This window comes from Dipodomys spectabilis, unplaced genomic scaffold (assembly GCF_019054845.1).
Source record: "Dipodomys spectabilis isolate Male_0828 unplaced genomic scaffold, ASM1905484v1 ptg000089l, whole genome shotgun sequence".
In the NCBI taxonomy this organism is placed as follows: domain Eukaryota; kingdom Metazoa; phylum Chordata; class Mammalia; order Rodentia; family Heteromyidae; genus Dipodomys; species Dipodomys spectabilis.
Window position 1 is genome coordinate 16,879,239 of NW_024870766.1, and position 18,129 is coordinate 16,897,367.

General features: G+C 40.1%; 1 protein-coding gene across 2 annotated transcripts in view; it reads left to right on the forward strand.

Annotated features, from left to right (window-relative positions):
- Nucleotides 1–532: 532 nt before the first annotated feature.
- Kmt2e (lysine methyltransferase 2E (inactive)) overlaps nucleotides 533–18,129 on the forward strand; it is an 81,027-nt gene continuing 63,430 nt past the window's right edge. The window contains exons 1-2 of one of the 2 annotated variants that reach the window (XM_042684498.1): nucleotides 538–859; nucleotides 18,029–18,101. The gene's annotated coding sequence lies outside the window, so the exon portion shown is untranslated. Of the gene's footprint in view, nucleotides 860–18,028; nucleotides 18,102–18,129 lie in introns of both variants that reach the window. The other variant, XM_042684499.1, reaches the window with a different exon arrangement.

Genomic DNA, 18,129 nt, shown 5'->3' on the forward strand with positions numbered 1-18,129 from the left:
TCACCCCGCGCCGGAGGCCAGCCTGGGACGGGGCGGGGGCGGGGACGACCGGAACGGAGGCTGCTCGAGGGTGGGAACGGACGCCTCACTTGAAGGGGGCCATGGGAAAGGGGGGGTCGGTCGTTCCCGGGCCCTGCTGACCTCCGTCCACCTACTAGTGGCCTTGGGCCCAAGCTCGCCTCTCTCCAGACCGGGGAGGACCGGTAAAGAGCCAACCTCCCCCTGCCCCCGCACGCCGAGACTCCCGACCCCAGCCTTCCCCCAAAACCTTCGGTGACTTGTTGAGTGCTTGTGTTGTGGGAAAAAAAGACGGAGATTCCGGCCTTCCACAGCCTCCGGAGCGTTCTCTGCGCGCCTCGGTGGAGAGGGAGTCGGCGGGCGGCAGCCCACAAGCAAAATGGCGGCGGGCGGCTTCGTCCCCTCCCCCCTGCCCCTGCGGAGCGGGGCGGGCGGGCCCCGTGCACTCGCCGCCGCCGCCGCCGCCGCCGCCGCCGCCGCGGCCGCCGCCGCCGTCGCCGCCATTTTCCCAGAGCGAGAAGCAGTGACACTGAGCGGGCGCAGGGGGCCGAGTCGGAGACGGTGCCTGAGTTCGGGAGCGGCCACTGAGGGGGCATAGACGCTCGGAGCAGCCTCGCCATCGCCTCTGCGTTCCTGCCGACTGCCCGGGTGCCCCCTCCCCTACTCCTCGGCTCCTTCGGAAGAGGCTGCGCGCTGCTGTTTGGGGAGGGGGTGTGTGGAGCCCGGTCCTCGGTCCGCAGTGGCTGCTGTCGGGGGGTCGCCTGACCGCGGAGCTGTGCAGACACTCCTTGGGGGTCGAGCAAATTACGGGGTTCGGGTGTCTGGTGTGTGAACATCACAGGTCAGTGCCTGTCGTCTCTGTGGGAGTTCTGGGGGTGTGCAGGGTGGGGGACCTGCGTTTCGGGGGTGGGGGCTTGTGTTGGGGGGTCCTCAGCTACAGCCTTTGGGGAACCGGGGGTGAGGGTCGAGGTTTCCCTCAGGTGTCTTCGCCCGGGCAAGACATAGCTCGTAGAAACCGAATCGATCCTTTCTCCTGCCCGTGCCTAGAAAGGGAGCATTATGGCGGGTTTTGGGGTAGTGGAAGGGGGAACCGGCAGTTGACCCCCCTTGGGAGTGGGGGTTAGGGAGGGGCGGCCTGTCCCCCGGGCCGCAGGTCCGGGCCGCTGAGGTGCTTGAGGGCGACCGGAGAGTGCTGAGGTGGGCCCGGGGTCCCGGGCGCCTCCAGCCCCGCCGCCTCGGCTGCGTCTGGTCCAGGTGCAGAAGCGACGGGTAGGCCCCGGCTTCCCTCTGGGCTTTCTGGATTGCCAGGGTCCGGCGTGGTCCCGTCGAGGCGAAAAGGGGGGCTCAGAGAACGCCCTGGGCATCTTGTCTTTGTGGGTGAGCGCGACCGCTCCTCATCCTCTCCCGGAGAGAGAGGGTAAACCCGCCCCTAAGGTGGTCACCCCCGTACCCGGCCCAGCCTTCCCAGTCTCCTCCCCCACTCGGCTTGCATTACGGCTTGTCCTCTGCTGTGCCCGGAGCCTCAGAATCCACAATATGGCTCATTTCAGAACAAGCTTATTTTGACCAAAGGATTGGGATTGGCACCAACGCCGTGACAGCAGACACAGAGGAGAAACAAACGGTTCCCTGTGCTAAACGGGGGAGGGGAGAAAGCAAGCTGAAGGCTCTCTTCCTCCGCTGGTCCTAGTTCCCTCTCGGTCGGCCCTCGCCGGGCTCTCTCTGATGAATAATTCCGGTTTAAAGTCCAAGAGAAACCCCTGGAGTTAGTCCCAGAGCAAATCCCGGAGTTGCCTATTTTAATTCACCTTTTAGAGATGTGAATAACGTGTGAGGTGTTTGGAGTTCTGGAGACCTCGGAGAGAATTAAGTGAGGTGCATTCAATTCTACGATGGAGACATCACTGCCTACCTGGAAAATAGTCTCATTTAGCTCTTAATTTCTAAGATGGAGAGTAAAAACTGTAATTTTCCTCTTTTGTCCTTTACAGATTCTAAAAATGGCGGCCCCAGGCTGATGTTGTGGTAATCTAATCAGCTCGGGTCCTCCACACCCCATGCAGTGCGTTTGTCTGCAGCATATTACAGGCTTATTATGTTTACATGAAAGGACTGGACTCCCCCCCCCTTCTTTCCCAAGCCATTTTCAAAAATGTGTTGATTTTATTGCAAATTAAAATATTGTGTTTTAGTTTATTAATTTTATTGGTTTGTCCTGAGAGGCAAATAAAACAAGACCACTTTTGAAAAAAAAATAAAAACATCCAAGTAGCCTTGGAAATTTCATTGGTCAGAATGGATGCTCTTCTTTGATAAAATAAATTTTAAGTGCCACTAACAGTTGATATTGTGCTTAATTCAGCCATCTTCAATATCTGAGAGTAAATATGTGTAAGGGGAATAGGGTTGTAGAATTGGGTATGTTAATCTAGAGTGAAACATTTCTTATTTAACTCTTAGAATATTTGGGGCATTTTGGGTTTTGTATTCTATTTCAGAGAGTAAATTTAGGAAACTGTAAAAACAAGCCAGACCTGTTACTTCACTGGCTGCTACTCTTTCCACTATTGTATTTTACCTTTGTTTTTCCATGTATTTAAGCTTTCCTTAAGAATCATCAAGAGATTGTGGTTTTGGTAAAGTGATACTCTACTTTGCTGCCTTTAAAATTTATCTTATAGCATATATCATCATTATGTAAGTAAAAAGTAAGCCTTTAGTTCTTGATTCCCACCTCCCACAACCTCTAAACATGCCCATTTACCGAATATGGGATTGTAGAATTTAGTTTGCTTTAATAGACCTTAAATAAAAGCATTACCATAATAGAGTCTAGAATACATTTTGTGTCATTTTCAGGGTCTTATACACTGAGACCAAAATTAAATGGTGTCAGGTGTCATTTTACTGTATTTTTGAAAGTGTGAATGGTAAAAATTTATTTGCATAGTAGGAGACTGATCTTTTGGGGCTAAACTAACCAGTAAGCTGTGAGTGGGCCATTAATGACATTTAATGATCATTGTGGAGCAACTGGAAGATGACTTTCTGTCCAGTAGTATTTATAAAGGTTGGAGACCATGTATCCTTTCATTATTCTCTTATTCTATTATGAACATTTTAGGGAGGGTTTTACTTCATATTGTAAATATCTAAACTAAGTTGATAATAAGATTCTGTTCTACAAAATAAGTATAGGAATAAGTGACAGGTTTTTTTGTTTTTAAACATAGCAGTGAGTTTCATCCTTGAAGACTGAATCTGCAGCCTCACTTAGAATCTTTGAAATAATTTATTATGTAATGAAATATTGGTGGGTAGTAGAAATTGTATAGGGATTTGAGATCAGTACTTACTTGCATTATGCTCTACAATTTTGATCTGTCACTGCCATATATAGAATACTGTGCATTATTTTATTACATACGTGGTTAATATTTGTGGTTCAGAGGTTGGTAATTGAAACTTGCTATCCAGTATATAAAATTATTGTATTCTTATAGGTTTCATTTGTGTAGCAATAGGAGGAAACTCTATACCTCTGGTTTTCTTGATAGTGACCTTGATAAGGTCTAGACACAGAAAGCAATTAGACTCACATAGACAATATCAAGTTAAAAAAAGTCTCCAGTCTTCTTTCTTCATACTGATTTGCTTCATTGCCTTGGGTTTTGTTTTATTTAGCTGTTTATCTTGATGTTTTGATTTTTGTAAATAGACTGTGTTGTACTTCAAGTAGGTATTTATAACTAACATTCCTTAAAAAAATTTTTTTTAAATCAATTGACCATACATGTGTTAAGTTAGGACTGTGGAGACAAATTTATTAAAAGGTTTTTGTACTTCATGTTCCAGGGCAGTTTTTAAACATTTTGTCCTTTTGGGAAGAACTAGTCAAATGAGGAATTACTTATTTATCTAAGTGGATTTATAGAAAACCTTGATGTAACTTGGGAGTAAATTTTTATTTGTAGAGACTTTATGTAGCTTTTGTTGTCAGTGTAAATGATCTCTTAAGTTTAAAACCTTTATAGGTCTGTCTTTCCCTTAAACTCTGTATGACTGATGGCCCTCCTACAATTTTGGTTTGTCTGATTTCCTCACAGCTTCCCACAGAGAATCTTAGCAACTCTCTGTAGCATTCTCTCTCTCTCTCTCTCTCTCTCTCCCTCCCTGCCTGTCTCTTTCTATATATAATATTGAGCCCAGTACTTCTAGTATTTAAAAATGAGAAAGTAAAAAAATATGTATAATATCGAGCCCTAGCACTTCTAGAATCTTAAAAACTAGAAAGTAGGAAGAAAAATGAATTGATAAATGAGGAGAAATTTCTTTCCTCAATATATAACTCAGAGGTCTTAGAGGAAATAACTTTAAACTGATATTTTAATTTCTAAGACTAATATAGTCATTTCATTAATTAATCTCTAAAAGAAGCATGTAGGTTTTTTTTTTTTCTTTTTTGAGACCTGTAGTTTATTTTATATTGTGCCAGTATTGGTGCTTGAACTCAGGGCCTGGGGACTGCTCCTTAGCTTTTCCCTCAAGGCTGGTGCCCTGACACTCACTTGAGCCACAGCTCCACTTCCCACCCTTTTAGTGATTAATTGGAGCTAAGAGTCTCACAGATGCTTTCCTACCCAGTCTGGCTTTGAACCACAGTCCTCAAATCTCAGCTGCCTGAGTAGCTAAAGTTACAAGGCTTGAGCCATCAGAGCATGATAGCAGTTTTATTTTTGAGGGTATATTACATAAATTTGAAGAGATTTGCTTTCTTGAAAGTTACTACTGGATCATACATATGTACTATCTTAGTGTTTAAAATGTATAAAATCAACAGAACTTGGAAGCACTTTCAGAATTGCTTAGGTTAGTCTACGGTTTTCTTAGCATTGGTTACATTTATTTTAAAATATATTTTGGTCACCTGTAATCCCAACACTGGGAAGAGACTCAGAAGGTTGGCAAATTGAGGTTACCTTGGTCTATATAGCAAGACCTTTCATAAACTAATAAAAAAATATTGGGCAAGTATCAAAAACATAAAATATTTTTATAAAGTGTAATCAAGATAAAAAGAGACTGGAGGTATGGCTGTAGTGGTAGAACAACTGCCTAGCAAGAATGAAATCTTGAGTTCAATCCCTAGTACTGCAAGGAAAAAAAAAAAGATTTATGTAGCTTTTTTTTTTCTCACTTTTTACAATTGTAGAAGGAAGATAATTACCAACTCTTAGATTGCTTGATTTAGAGTTAATCCAAAGAAAGAAGCACTTTTGCTTCTGACATTTATCATTGAGGAAGAATATTGAGTAATCACATCTGTAGCTTTGCCAACTTGCTTTCAGAATTAAAGGTCTGAGCCTGTGACAGAAACTTGAGCTATATAACAATGGGATTGAGTTGTTTTGATTTGTAGTACATATAGCAGTACTTAAACTCAGTACCTCCTTAGACTCTTTTGGCTTTTTTTTACTCATGGTTGGTGTTCTACCACTTGAGCAATGCCTCCAATTTTGACTTTTTAAAGGCTAATGGAGATAAGTGTCTCTCAGATTTGTTGCTCTGACTGGCTGTAAACTTTGATAATCAGATCTCTGCTTCATGGGTAGCTAGAATGACATTTTTTTTTTGTCGGTCGTGGGGCTTGAACTCTGGGCCTGGGCGCTGTCCCTCAGCTCTTCAGCTCAAGGCGAGCGCTCTACCACTTGAGCTACAGCGCCACTTCCGGTTTTCTGGTGGTTTATTGGAGATAGGAGTCTCACGGTCTTTCCTGCCCGGGCTGGCTTTGAACCGTGATCCTCAGATCTCAGCCTCCTGAGTAGCTAGGATTACAGGCGTGAGCCACCAGCGCCCGGCTTAGAATGACATTTTTAAAACAATTTTTATTTAAGAACTAAAAGCTTTTATCCTGATAAGTTATTTTTCTTTCTTTTTTTTTGGTCGGTCGTGGGGCTTGAACTCTGGGCCTGGGCACTGTCCCTGCGCTCTTCAGATCAAGGCGAGCACTCTACAGCTTGAGCCACAGCACCACTTCCCTGATAAGTTATTTTAAATTTGAATTTAAACTTTTTCATTTTTTTCACTTAGTCTAAGAACAAAGTCAAGCCTAATATCAGTGGTTTATAGCAAAAAAATGAGAAGCAGATATTACTTACCCCTTGGAATATTATTAGGCTTTGGGTTTTGTTTGTTTTTGTTGGTCGTGGGGCTTGAACTCTGGGCCTCGGCTCTGTCCCTGACCTCTTCAGCTCAAGGCTAGGGCTCTACCACTTGAGCCACAGCGCCACTTCCAGTTTTCTGGTGACTCATTGGAAATAAGAGTTTCACAGACTTTCCTACCCAGGCTGACTTTGAACCATGATGCTCAGATCTCAGCCTCCTGAGTAGCTAGGATTACAGGTGTGAGCCACAGGTGCCCAGCAGGCTTTGGTTTTTTTAAAGGCTCATAGATAAGGAGAAATACGAAGATACATTATTTTAATAGCTGTTTTCTTCATAGACTAAAAAATGTATTTTTTATTTTTATTGTTTTTATGCAAGTCCTGGGACTTAACCTCAGGGCCTAGGTGCTGGTCTCTTGAGTTTTTGTGCTCAAGGTTAGTGATCTACCACTTGAGCCAAAGCTTGACTTTCAGCTTTTTTTGGATAGTTTATTGGAAATAAGAGTCCCATGGACTTTATTTCCTGCTTGGGATGGCTTCAAACTGCAATCCTCAGATCTCAGACTCTTGAATAGCTAGGATTATTGGCATGAGCCTCTGGTGCTTGTCAGAAGAAAATCTTTTTTCCCCAAATTAATACATTTTTCCACTTTATTCTTTCTTAAAATTTTTATTTTATTTTTTTTATTTTATTTTATTTTTGTCAGTCGTGGGGCTTGAACTCTGGGCCTAGGCGCTCTCCCTGCACTCTTCAGCTCAAGGCCAGCGCACTACCGCTTGAGGCCACAGTGCCACTTCCAGTTTTCTAGTGGTTTACTGGAGATAAGAGTCTCACGGAGTTTCTTGCCCGGGCTGGCTTTGAACCCAGATCCTCAGATCTCAGCCTCCTGAGTAGCTAGGATTACAGGCGTGAGCCACCTGCGCCCGGCTTAAAAAATTTATTGTTATTATAGAGGTGATATACAGAGGTGTTGCATTACATGAGTCAGATAGTAAGTACATTTCTTTTTTTTTGGGGGGGGGGGAGTCCGGTCGTGGGGCCTGAACTCTGGGCCTGGGTGCTGTCCCTCAGCTCTTCAGCTCAAGGCCAGCGCCCTACCACTTGAGCCACAGCGCCACTTCTGGCTTTTTTGTTTTTGCTTATGTGGTGCTGAGGAATCGAACCCAGGGCCTCATGCATGCAAGGCCAGCGCTCTACCACTGAGCCACCTTCCCAGTACATTTCTTTTCAAACAGTGTCGTTTACTTCTCCCTCCTTCCCATCTCCACCCACGAGTTGTATAGTTCACTTTCATCAATGTCCAGTGTCCTCCACTTTATTCTTCTTAATGACTACATAGTAGTAGAAGAATTGGTTTTTTTTGGTTGGTCATGGTGTTTCAACTCCCTTGAGGCTTGGACACTGTCCCTGAGCACTCTTTTGCTCAAGACTAGTGCGCCACCATTTTGAGCCACATTGCCACTTGCCACTTCTTGTTTTCTGGTGATTAATTGGCAATAGTAGTCCTAGCTTGACTGGCTTTTGGTTGGTGGTGGGGCTTGAACGCTGAGACTGGGTACTATCACTCAGCTTTTCAGCTCTACCAGTTGAGCCACAGTGCCACTTCCGTTTTTTTTTTTTTTCTTCCTGGTGGTTTATTGGAGATAAAGAGTCTCATGGAGCTGGGAAGGTGGCTCAGTGGTAGAGCGCTTGCCTTGCATGCCTGAGGCCCTGAGTTCGATTCCTCAGCACCACATAAGCAAAAAGAAAAAAGCCGGAAGTGGCGCTGTGGCTCAACTGGTAGAGCGCTAGCCTTGAGCTGAAGAGCTGAGGGACAGTGCCCAGGCCCAGAGTTCAGGCCCCACAACCGGACCCAAAAAAAAAGAGTCTCATGGACTTTCCTGCCCTGGCTGGCTTTGAACTGCGATCCTCAGATCTCAGCCTCGTGAATAGCTAGGATTACAGGTATGAGCAACCGGTGCCCAGCTTGTCCTGACTGGGTTTGAATTGTGATCCTCAAATCTCAGCCTTCTGCGTAGGATTACAGGTGTGAGCCACCAGTGCCTCGTTAAGAAAATCTTAACATGACTAATTTAAATTGATAGTAATCTGAGGTTGTAGAAATACGTAGTAATGCTCATTCATAAAATAAAACTTTCATTTGGAATTATTTGCTTTTTTGCTTCTCTATTAAGTGAAGCTGCTGAGTAGTTGGTTGGATTGACACAGCTTCAAATTGTCATTCCTCCATGAAAACAATATTGTGGAAGACCAGATAAAAGATGAATCTGAATAGTTACTACTTTACTGGCACCAAGGATATGTAGAGAATAAGACTGCCTTGAGAAAGTTTATTCTCATAGTTTATTTATTTATGTTTTGTTTGTATGTGGGGGATAGACCGCTAGCTTAAATGAAGGATTTGTTAAAAGGCTACAGGAAAATCTCACAGAAATTGTTTGAATACAGATGATCCTCACAGAAATTAACAAGGTGATAGCGAGCTCCTCCCTATTCTCTATGTTAATTCCTTTGCTTAACTGACAGGTTGGCTGGGAGATGAATGTGGGAAAGATATTTATGGTATGTGGACCAGAGTTTCTTTGTATGGACAGAAGCAGAAAACACATATTTACCTTAAAACATCATGTGAACCCCACCCGACCACCCCTTCCCGTGCCAGCCCCAGACTTCCCTCCCTCCACAGGAATACAAAAGTGCACAGGGAGGGGAGCGGCCCTGTAGGGACCCCAGGAGTAGGAGTGAGGGGGGACAGCTGGAGGACACTTAGAGTGCCTGACGTGGCTCTAGGGGCTGTGGTGGGAGGGCTTACAAAAATAATTGGTATATCAGATTGCTAAAAATGCAAACATCTGTTGAATATAAAGGTAATGTTTTGCTTTAACTTTATATAAAATAGTGTTAAAAGTTACTGAAAAATTTTGTGAGTACTAGTTCTTATATACTGTTTATCAGATCAATTTGTAACATTTTATACTATTTGCATTATTCTTTCTCTAAATCTGTTGATCTATGTATAGGAAATGAAATGGATCTATCTATATATGTGTATAAGTGAAATGGATATACATATATATATATATATACACACATACCTACACACATATAGAGTGAGAAGCTAGATAATTGATATGTAATATCTTTTAGTTAAACACTTCTCATTGATATCTTACATATTGATCACATGGAGTGCTTATTACAGTGAACATTTCTGTTTCCCATTCTAGGCCTACATTTTATGCCATTTGAAACTGCATTTTAATAGTTTCAGCTGAATTGTTACCACAGCTTTTTGCTCTTTGTTTTTAGAAGGAAAGTGAGCCATTGAGAGGTTATGTAATTTTTCCCCCTAGGTCTTGTAGTTAGAGTATCAGGGATTGAAATCTGTGTTTTTTCCGTTTGCTAGTCCTATAATCCTAGCTACTCAGGAGGCTAGATTGAGGCTTTCAGTTCAGGGCCATCCCAGGCAGAAAAGTCCATTGAGACTCTTTATCTCCAGTTAACCACCAGAAAACCTGAAGTGGCCCTGAGGCTCAAAGTGGCCCTGTGGCTCAAAGTGATAGAGTGCTAGCCTTGAGCAAAAAGAGCTCAGGAACAGTGTGCAGAGCCTGAGTTTAAGCCCACAACTGGGGGAAAAACATCTGGGCCTTGATACTTAAGTCTTCAATGGTTTTTCCGGGAAATGATGCCGGACATCTCTCTTTAGAAGGCTGGCCATTAGTTGAGTTGCTGAATAAGGGATTATTGGTCTTTATACAGTACCATGTGACACACTGGTGCATTGCTTTTGTACATCCCACTCTAAGATGTTTTTTAGGACTTGTGTGTTATTTAGATAAGGATCTTGGATTGAAATTACAGCAATGCTGTTGGGATCAAGTGTGGTATAAGCCTTGAATGCCAAGATAAAAGAATATATACTTAGTGGGAAAGGTACTGAAAAATTTCATTTGGAGAATAATATAATGGGATAGGCTCAATTACCCCCTCCAAATTTTAGGATTGTAAAAGTAACATACATACACATACGTTTGTTTGTTTTTTTTCCTTTCTCCAGACTAAGATTTGAATTCAGTATTGCTTGGCTTGCTTGCTCAGCTGGTGCTCTACACTTGTGCCACACCTCAAGTCCAGCTTTCTTTGCTGATTATTTTGTAGATGGAGTCTAGTGAACTTTTCTGCTTAGACTGGCCGCAACTCAAGCTCCATCAGATCTCAGTCTCCTGAATAGCTAGGATTATAGGTGTGAGCTATTGGTGCCCAGCTAATAATATGCAATTATTAAACAGTACTTGCTGGAGGAGGAGGTACATACTTTTAATAAAGCATTAGGGAGGTGGAGACAGGAAGATTGCAAGTTTAAAGCCAACCCAGATACATACATTGCAGCACCATGTCACAAAACCCAAGGGCTAGGGATATAGATCAATGAGTGGCAGATCACTTGCCTGGAGTGTGCAGGGCTCTCAGCGTGGTACACAACATTTCAAAGTAAAACTACAGCCAGCAAAACAAAAAAAATCCCAATGCCTCTTTTTTTATTTTTATTTTTTTATTGTGAAAATACTGCCCAATACTTCTTTAAAGGCAATATAGCACAAGACAGAAGAGTAGAGATTCTCGAACTATATACCATGTTGGTTTCAGGTTGTACTCTTATATGGCCTTGGGTAAATTATTTACCTTTTTTTGCAAAATGGAGATGACAGTGGAGCATATCTCATGGAGTTGTTTTAAGAATTCAGTGAAGTAAGAGATACAAAATTCTTAACAGCCAGGCCCCAGTGCCTCAGGCTGAGTTCTGAGGATCAAGGTTCAAAGTCAGCCCCAGCAGGAAAGTCCTTGAGACCATTATTTCCAGTGAACAATTCCCGCACCCCCCTCCCCCCCAAAAAAAGCCAGAAGTGGAATTGTGGCTCAAGTGGTAGAGCACTAGCCTTTAGCAAAAAAGCTCAGAGACAGGCTTTGAGTTCAGTCCTCAGAACCAGAATACATACTTCCTCCCCCCTCTGTAGTTCTATTACAGTTTCATTACTTGTTTCTAAAAGAAAAGATTCTCTAAGGTAATCACTGTTTGTAATTTGTTTTGCCTACAGCGTTTTTTTTTTTTTGGGTCCGGTCGTGGGGCCTGAACTCTGGGCCTGGGTGCTGTCCCTCAGCTCTTCAGCTCAAGGCTAGCACTCTACCACTTGAGCCACAGTGCCACTTCTGGCTTTTTTTCTTTCTGCTTATGTGGTGCTGAGGAATCAAACTCAGGACCTCATGCATGAAGGCAAGCGCTCTACCACTGAGCCACCTTCCCAGCCCCTGCCTACAGTGTTTTAAGTAGACAATGCAGAAAATTTCTTTGACCTTCATTGAATCAAGTTGCAAGATGAATACTCCTTTCAAAATATTTTTAAAAATCCAAGCAAGTTGAATAAATATAAACTGCTCTGTGATGTGTCTGCCAGTTGAGCTGAATGTTCATAAGGATTGTATGCTTGTTCCCAGATTGCCTATTTTCATTGTTTTGCAATTAGTATTTTACTAACTATTATACAGTCAATAAGTGGATATAAAGAGAAAGTTGTTTAAATGAAAACTAACTAAAGTACTTTGGAAAACTGGATACAGGCCAATAAACAGTTAAAGAATTTTCAAGTTAGGCCTGGGTAAGATAACCAACGATTATGGGACAATTAATCCAGAGGAAAGTCTGGAGGCACATTACTCAAGTGTGTTAAGTGTTTTGCCTTGAAATAAAATAAGACCAAAATCTGTAGATAATACATTATTCATGTTTGATTGAGAGGTGAAAATCCAGAATTTTAATCAGAGAAGACATACCTAAAGAATACATTTTAGGAGCTGGGAAGGTGGCTCAGTGGTAGAGTGCTTGCCTTGCATGCATGAGGCCCTGCGTTTGATTCCTCAGCACTACATAAGCAGAAAAAAAAGCCGGAAGTGGCATTGTGGCACAAGTGGTAGAGTGCTAGCTGAAGAGCTGAAGGACAGCGCCCAGGCCCAGAGTTCAGGCTCACGACTGGACCTCCCCCCCCCCCCCCCCAAAAAAAAGAATACACTTTAGCTTGATATTGTAAATTAAAAATACAATATTTATTTTTTCTGACAGTCTTGGGGCTTGAACTCAGAGACTGGGCACTGACCCTGAATTTCTTTGCTCAAGACTAGTGCTCTGCCACTGGAGCTTCAGCTCCATTTCCAGCTTTTTTTGGTAATTTATTGGAGATGAGAGTCTCACAGATGTTCTTCCCCAGGCTGGCTTATAGCCAAGCTCCTTCCTTAGCTATCAGCCTCCTGAGTAGCTAGAATTATAGGTATGAACTACTGGTGCTCGGCAATGTTTAGGTTTTTAAAATAATTTTCCCTTATAAATGTTACATCATCTTCTAGACTCTTTGTATGTAAAATCATATTTACTTAACTTTTATTCTAAGCATGTTAATGTTTGATGTTTTGAGACAAATTGTTGAGATACATGCAGCCAGGAAGAGAGAATATTGTTTCTTTATGTGACTATTCTAGTTATTGTAAGAAATAGTAGTGATGTTTTATAATTAACTCATATTTTGCTAATTGATCATAATAAAAAGGTTTTATAATCTATATAATTAAAATTATATTTGTTTAATAGAGAATGAATCCCTACTATCTTTTGTAACTTTTTCATTTAGTATTTTGGAAGTCTAGAAATGTTCTTTCAGATTCTCACACTAGTTTGTCCAATAGTGTTTATAGGGAGTGACTCTAGTTGATAAAAATGACAGATTTCAAGTGGTTCTGATAGATTGACTTTATCAAGAGCCAATAACCCTAACTGCCTTATGAGACCTAAATTATACTCTTCTTTAAGACCATTTGAACTCTGATATTTTTATAAATAATTCATTTAGTGGCATATATAGTTAAATGTTTTCTATGTAAAAGTATCAAAGTAGCTATTAGGGTTTATTTTGCTTATACTTAAGGGAAATAACTGATTTTTTTGCTAATTTTTCCAGGGTCAGTTTATTTGGTTTAAATTTAAGTATGCAATCGGTGTATTATAACTGTACAGCAAAAATGTTATTACTGTGTACTAGTATTAGAATTGAGGAAAGAAGGATTAAAAAGAACTGAGAATGAGATAATGTAAAGTGGAATGGACCCAGTTGTCTGGGCCTTATACCTATAATCTTAGCTACTGAGAAGGCTAGATTTTGAGGATCTCTGTTCTAAGCCAGCCTGAGCAGAAAAGTCCATGAACTTTATCTCCAAAATAACCAGAATAAAACAACTCTTCACATGTAGCTCAAGTGATAGAGCACCAGCCAAGCAACCTAGGCCAAAGAGCCCAAGATCCTGAGTTAAAACCCAATACTAAAAAAAAAAAAAAAGACAAAGGAGAATAACTTCAGAAAATTTACAGAATTGTGGGGAGAAGCAGAGGAGAATGGTAGTAGTAAAAAAACAAAAATTAGAAAAAACTTTTTGTATAATCAAATTTACATTGAAATGTTATTAATATGAAAATATCAATTCTTGGTATTTCCATATTATATAAGTATTCACTTATCTTTTGCTACTAATCGATTTCCCATTTCTATAATTTATTGTTTTTAGAATGTTAAATCAATGTAATATCATAGTATATAACCTTTAGGATTGGTTTTTAAAAAAGGAAAGCAGTATGATTCTATTGCGATTGATCCAGGTTGTTGTTTATATCAGTGGTTTGCTTCTTTATAATACTGCTATTTATTTAATGCTATTTTCATAGTAGTTAACACAGAGAACATGAGCTTCAGAGTTTTCCTTTGAAATTAATAGAGTATACTTTTTCTCACATTCTTTGCTAACCTTTCTGACCTTTCTACTGTCTTGGATCTCTAACTCCTTTGAGACACATGATTACACATAGTAGTGGAGGACCAGCAAAGTGTTTACCTATCATAGAGAGGTCCTGGGCTTTGATCCTAGAACTAATAGAAAGAGAAATTAGTGACCCTTTAAATAATGTGACGTATTATGCTTTCTAACACTCACTTAATACTTCTGTACACAAATGTAACATTTTAAGAAATTTTAGGTGATTATTCATATGATTGAAAATTCTGTATTTTCATATTGAGCAGCACATTCTGAGATCTAAAGTTGGTCATATAGTGAACAAAATTGCAATTAGTTACATTCTTAGAGTGTGACCAGAGCTTATTCTTTAAAGTTTGTGTGTGGGAAATAGGAATTTTATGTTTATACCTGGAAACTTTAATCTGAATTGCTACTTGCATAAAAGATCACATTTTTTTTATTAGATTTTATACTGTAGTTCAGTGGTTGCCAACATTTGGAAGATGAAACATATCATTTAAAATTATTAGGATGTTGCATTAAAAAGCCAGATAGAATAAAACTTGCTCTAATTTGAAGAATTTGGGAATATAGGGGCATACCAGAAGTTAGGCTAGTTACAAAGTTGGCATTGATCATAGCTCCCTAGAATCTCTCCATTATATATTAGCAAAAAAAATAGTTCACTATGTCATATTTATACCTGCTCTATCTTTTTAGGCAAATTTTAGGTGCACAGAAAAATTGAGCAGAAAGTTCTCAAATGTTCTGTCAACATAGGCACAGCCTCTTCTATCATCAACATCTTTTATCAGTGTAGTTGGTACATTTGTCAGTTAACATTGACACATTAGTATCATCTACCAAAGTCCATAGTATGGTTCACTCTTTGTATTCATGTTTTATTGTGAAAAAATGTGTTATTCATACTTGTTACTTTGATTTACTAGAGCTAAAGATATGGTAAACTGCTATTATGAAGTTCACCAAAATAATGACTGATTTGGGAAAGTTCTCTGACTATAGGAAATGGTGATTTATACTAGGTAATATAAGGGTTGCCATTGGTTCTTTCTTTAAAATATCTAATCTTATCAGACAGGATTTCAGGCTCTATCTCATAAAGAGATTAAGGAACCATTAATAATAAGTGGCTGAGTGTGTTTAAGCATTGCTACTTGATGCTGAATTTATAGTAACAGTTGATTGGAATTTAATTAGATATGAAACACTGTAGCACTAAACTTCTTACATAACAAAAAAATCTTTTGTTGCTGCTCTTTTTGCAATATTGAGGGATTTGAACTCGGCCCTACAACTACTTAAGCTATATACCTTGAGTCAGCTTTTAGATGATTATTTCAGAGATAGATACTTGAGGACTTATTTTTTTTTTTGGCCTCAAATGGCTTTGAATCTCAATCCTCTAGATCTCAGCCTCCTGAGTAGCTGGAATTGTAAGGGTGAGACACCAATGCTGTACAAACACTATGTGTGTACATGTGTATACCTTCGCATATGCACTCCTAACTATTCCTTTTTTGCTTATGGTTGGTGCTCTGTCACTTGAGCCAAGGCCTTCAGTTCCAGACTTTTTAAAATAGAATTTTATTTGCCAAAGAAGTATTATAGTGAAGTTGAATTAATGAAATTCTTTGTCTCTGGCACCAGATGGTACTAAAGAGATTCATATGGAAATTTAACCAGTTGATCTTTGCTATTTTTTTTTCCCAGTCCTGGGGCTTGAACTCAGGGCTTGGACACTGTTCCTGAGCCTCTTTGTGCTCAAGCCTAGCACTCTACCACTTGAGCTATAGCACCACTACCAGTTTTTCTGAGTAGTTTATTAGAGATAAGAGTCTCATGGACTTTCTTGCCCAGGCTGACCGAACCACAATCCTCAGCTCTCAGCCTCCTGAGTAGCTAGGATTATAGGCGTGAGTCACCAGCATCCAGCTTGTTTTGTTATTCTTTAACAAATAATTTCTCTGTAAGGAATTGATTAGTTACCTTTAACTCTAGTGAAGCATGTGCATAGTTTTGAAAATATAACAAATTATAACAATTTCATCTTTACCCATCAATTATATACTTTATGCTTTTCCTGAAGTATTTTACACACAGGTTTTAGACTATGAGCTCATGTTTCTTTACATTTGGTTAAATAACTGGGTTAAATTGGCAGATGAGCAAGGTGGTGTTTATTACAGTTCTTTCCTTTAATGTGCCAGTAAACATAGTTTGTGTGTTCTAGAGTGAGACATTTTTGTACTTACATAAATTCTCTTTTAGAGAGGCAGCTTTCAGTTCTTACCCCCTTTTCTTTTTCTTTTTTTTTTTTTTTATCGGTCGTGGGGCTTGAACTCTAGGCCTGAGTGCTGTCCCTCAGCTCTTCAGCTCAAGGCGAGCGCTCTACCACTTGAGCTACAGCGCCACTTCCAGTTTTCTGGTGGTTTATTGGAGATAGGGGTCTCACGGTCTTTCCTGCCCGGGCTGGCTTTGAACCGAGATCCTCAGACCTCAGCCTCCTGAGTAACTAGGATTACAGGCGTGAGCCACCAGTGCCCGGCCCCCCTTTTCTTTTTTAATATAAATTCTATTTTTTAACCAGTCATCTGACAAATTTGAATTTCAGGCAAGCTAATGTGTAAGCTCTGAAATCATAACACTGGGATTTACATACTGATCTGACTATTTGCTAGTTTTGAACTTTAGATAAGTTTAACCTCTACCACATCTATAAAATACGTATAATATATATACCCATATCATAGGCTTGCAATGACTAAACATTGTAAGTACTCAGTATTTGCTATTAATACAACTACTAGTTGGAAGCTTTAGGTATCAATCAGATAACATTGTGGGGAGCACTGTCTAATACTAATATTAACCTAGCTGAAAAAAATCTCATTCTCTAGTATGTTTGATAACTTTTTAGAATCTGATATGGTATTATTGTAGTTAGCAAAAATAATTTGTAAGATTTAAACTGGGCATGGTGGTACTTGTCAGTAATCCAAGTTGAAGGGATATATACTTGGAGTTGGAGACCATTCTGGGCAAAGTTATTCCCTAGTTTAAAAACAAAAGGGCTAAGGGCATGGCTCAAATGGAAGTGCTAGCCTAGCATGCTGGAGGCCCAGAGTTCAATCTCCATTATTGAAAATAAATAACTATGAGATCATCACCCTAACCAATCTCCATTTGTAGTTGAAACTGAAAGTGGTCAAATGACTTGCCTAATGGTCCCTAGTCAGAGTATTAGCTTGAACTAGATCTTGATTTACCAGTATTTTTATTTAGTCAACTTGCTATAATAAAATAATCCTTACAAATTTAATTTCAAATTTAAAAAGAAATTTCAGGTATGTGTTCCTTTTCAATTTCTTTTCTGTTTTATTTCAGATTCATTAGTAATTTGGCTAGATTGATATGCCTGATCTCTTAATGACACATACCCAAAATATAAACATTAAAATTTTAATATTTATTGAGCACTGTGAAAGGTGCTTACAAGGAACAGATGAGTAATCCTTAGCTCAACGAGTCTGTTAGGTGGGACATTTTAATTTTTGACTTTGGAAAACATTTTTCTTTCTGTATTTTGTGGTCATGTTCATCTTTTCAACGATATCCCCCCCTGTGTGCTTTCTAATGTGGTCATAAAAGCAGCCTCAGCCTCTGCCTTCCAGTTTGTCTAAATAGACTATTATCTACTTTAATTGCTTTTTTGGTGGTGTTGACTTTTGTCTTGTTTTTTATTGTGGTATTGTTGCCTTTGCTTTACTAAATCTGACTTTAATGTTCTATTCCAGTTTCTTTTCAGTTTGATATATGATATTTAACTTTAACTTTGATTGTATTTGCATTCATTTGTATAAAAATAACCTTTTTAAGAATTTGTTGTCTCTGAGTTCCTTTGGTTTTAGGTACCATGTTAGTCAGAAGTACCTACAATTTTATGCCATTTAAAAATAGCTCAACACTCCTATGTTCACTTGGTTTCTAGGTCTATTCTGGATAGCAGGTTTTGTGAAGACATTTATTCTTTCTTGGACCTCAGATTTCCCAGACATCTCATGGTATTTCCTTTTATTTTATTTCTTTAAT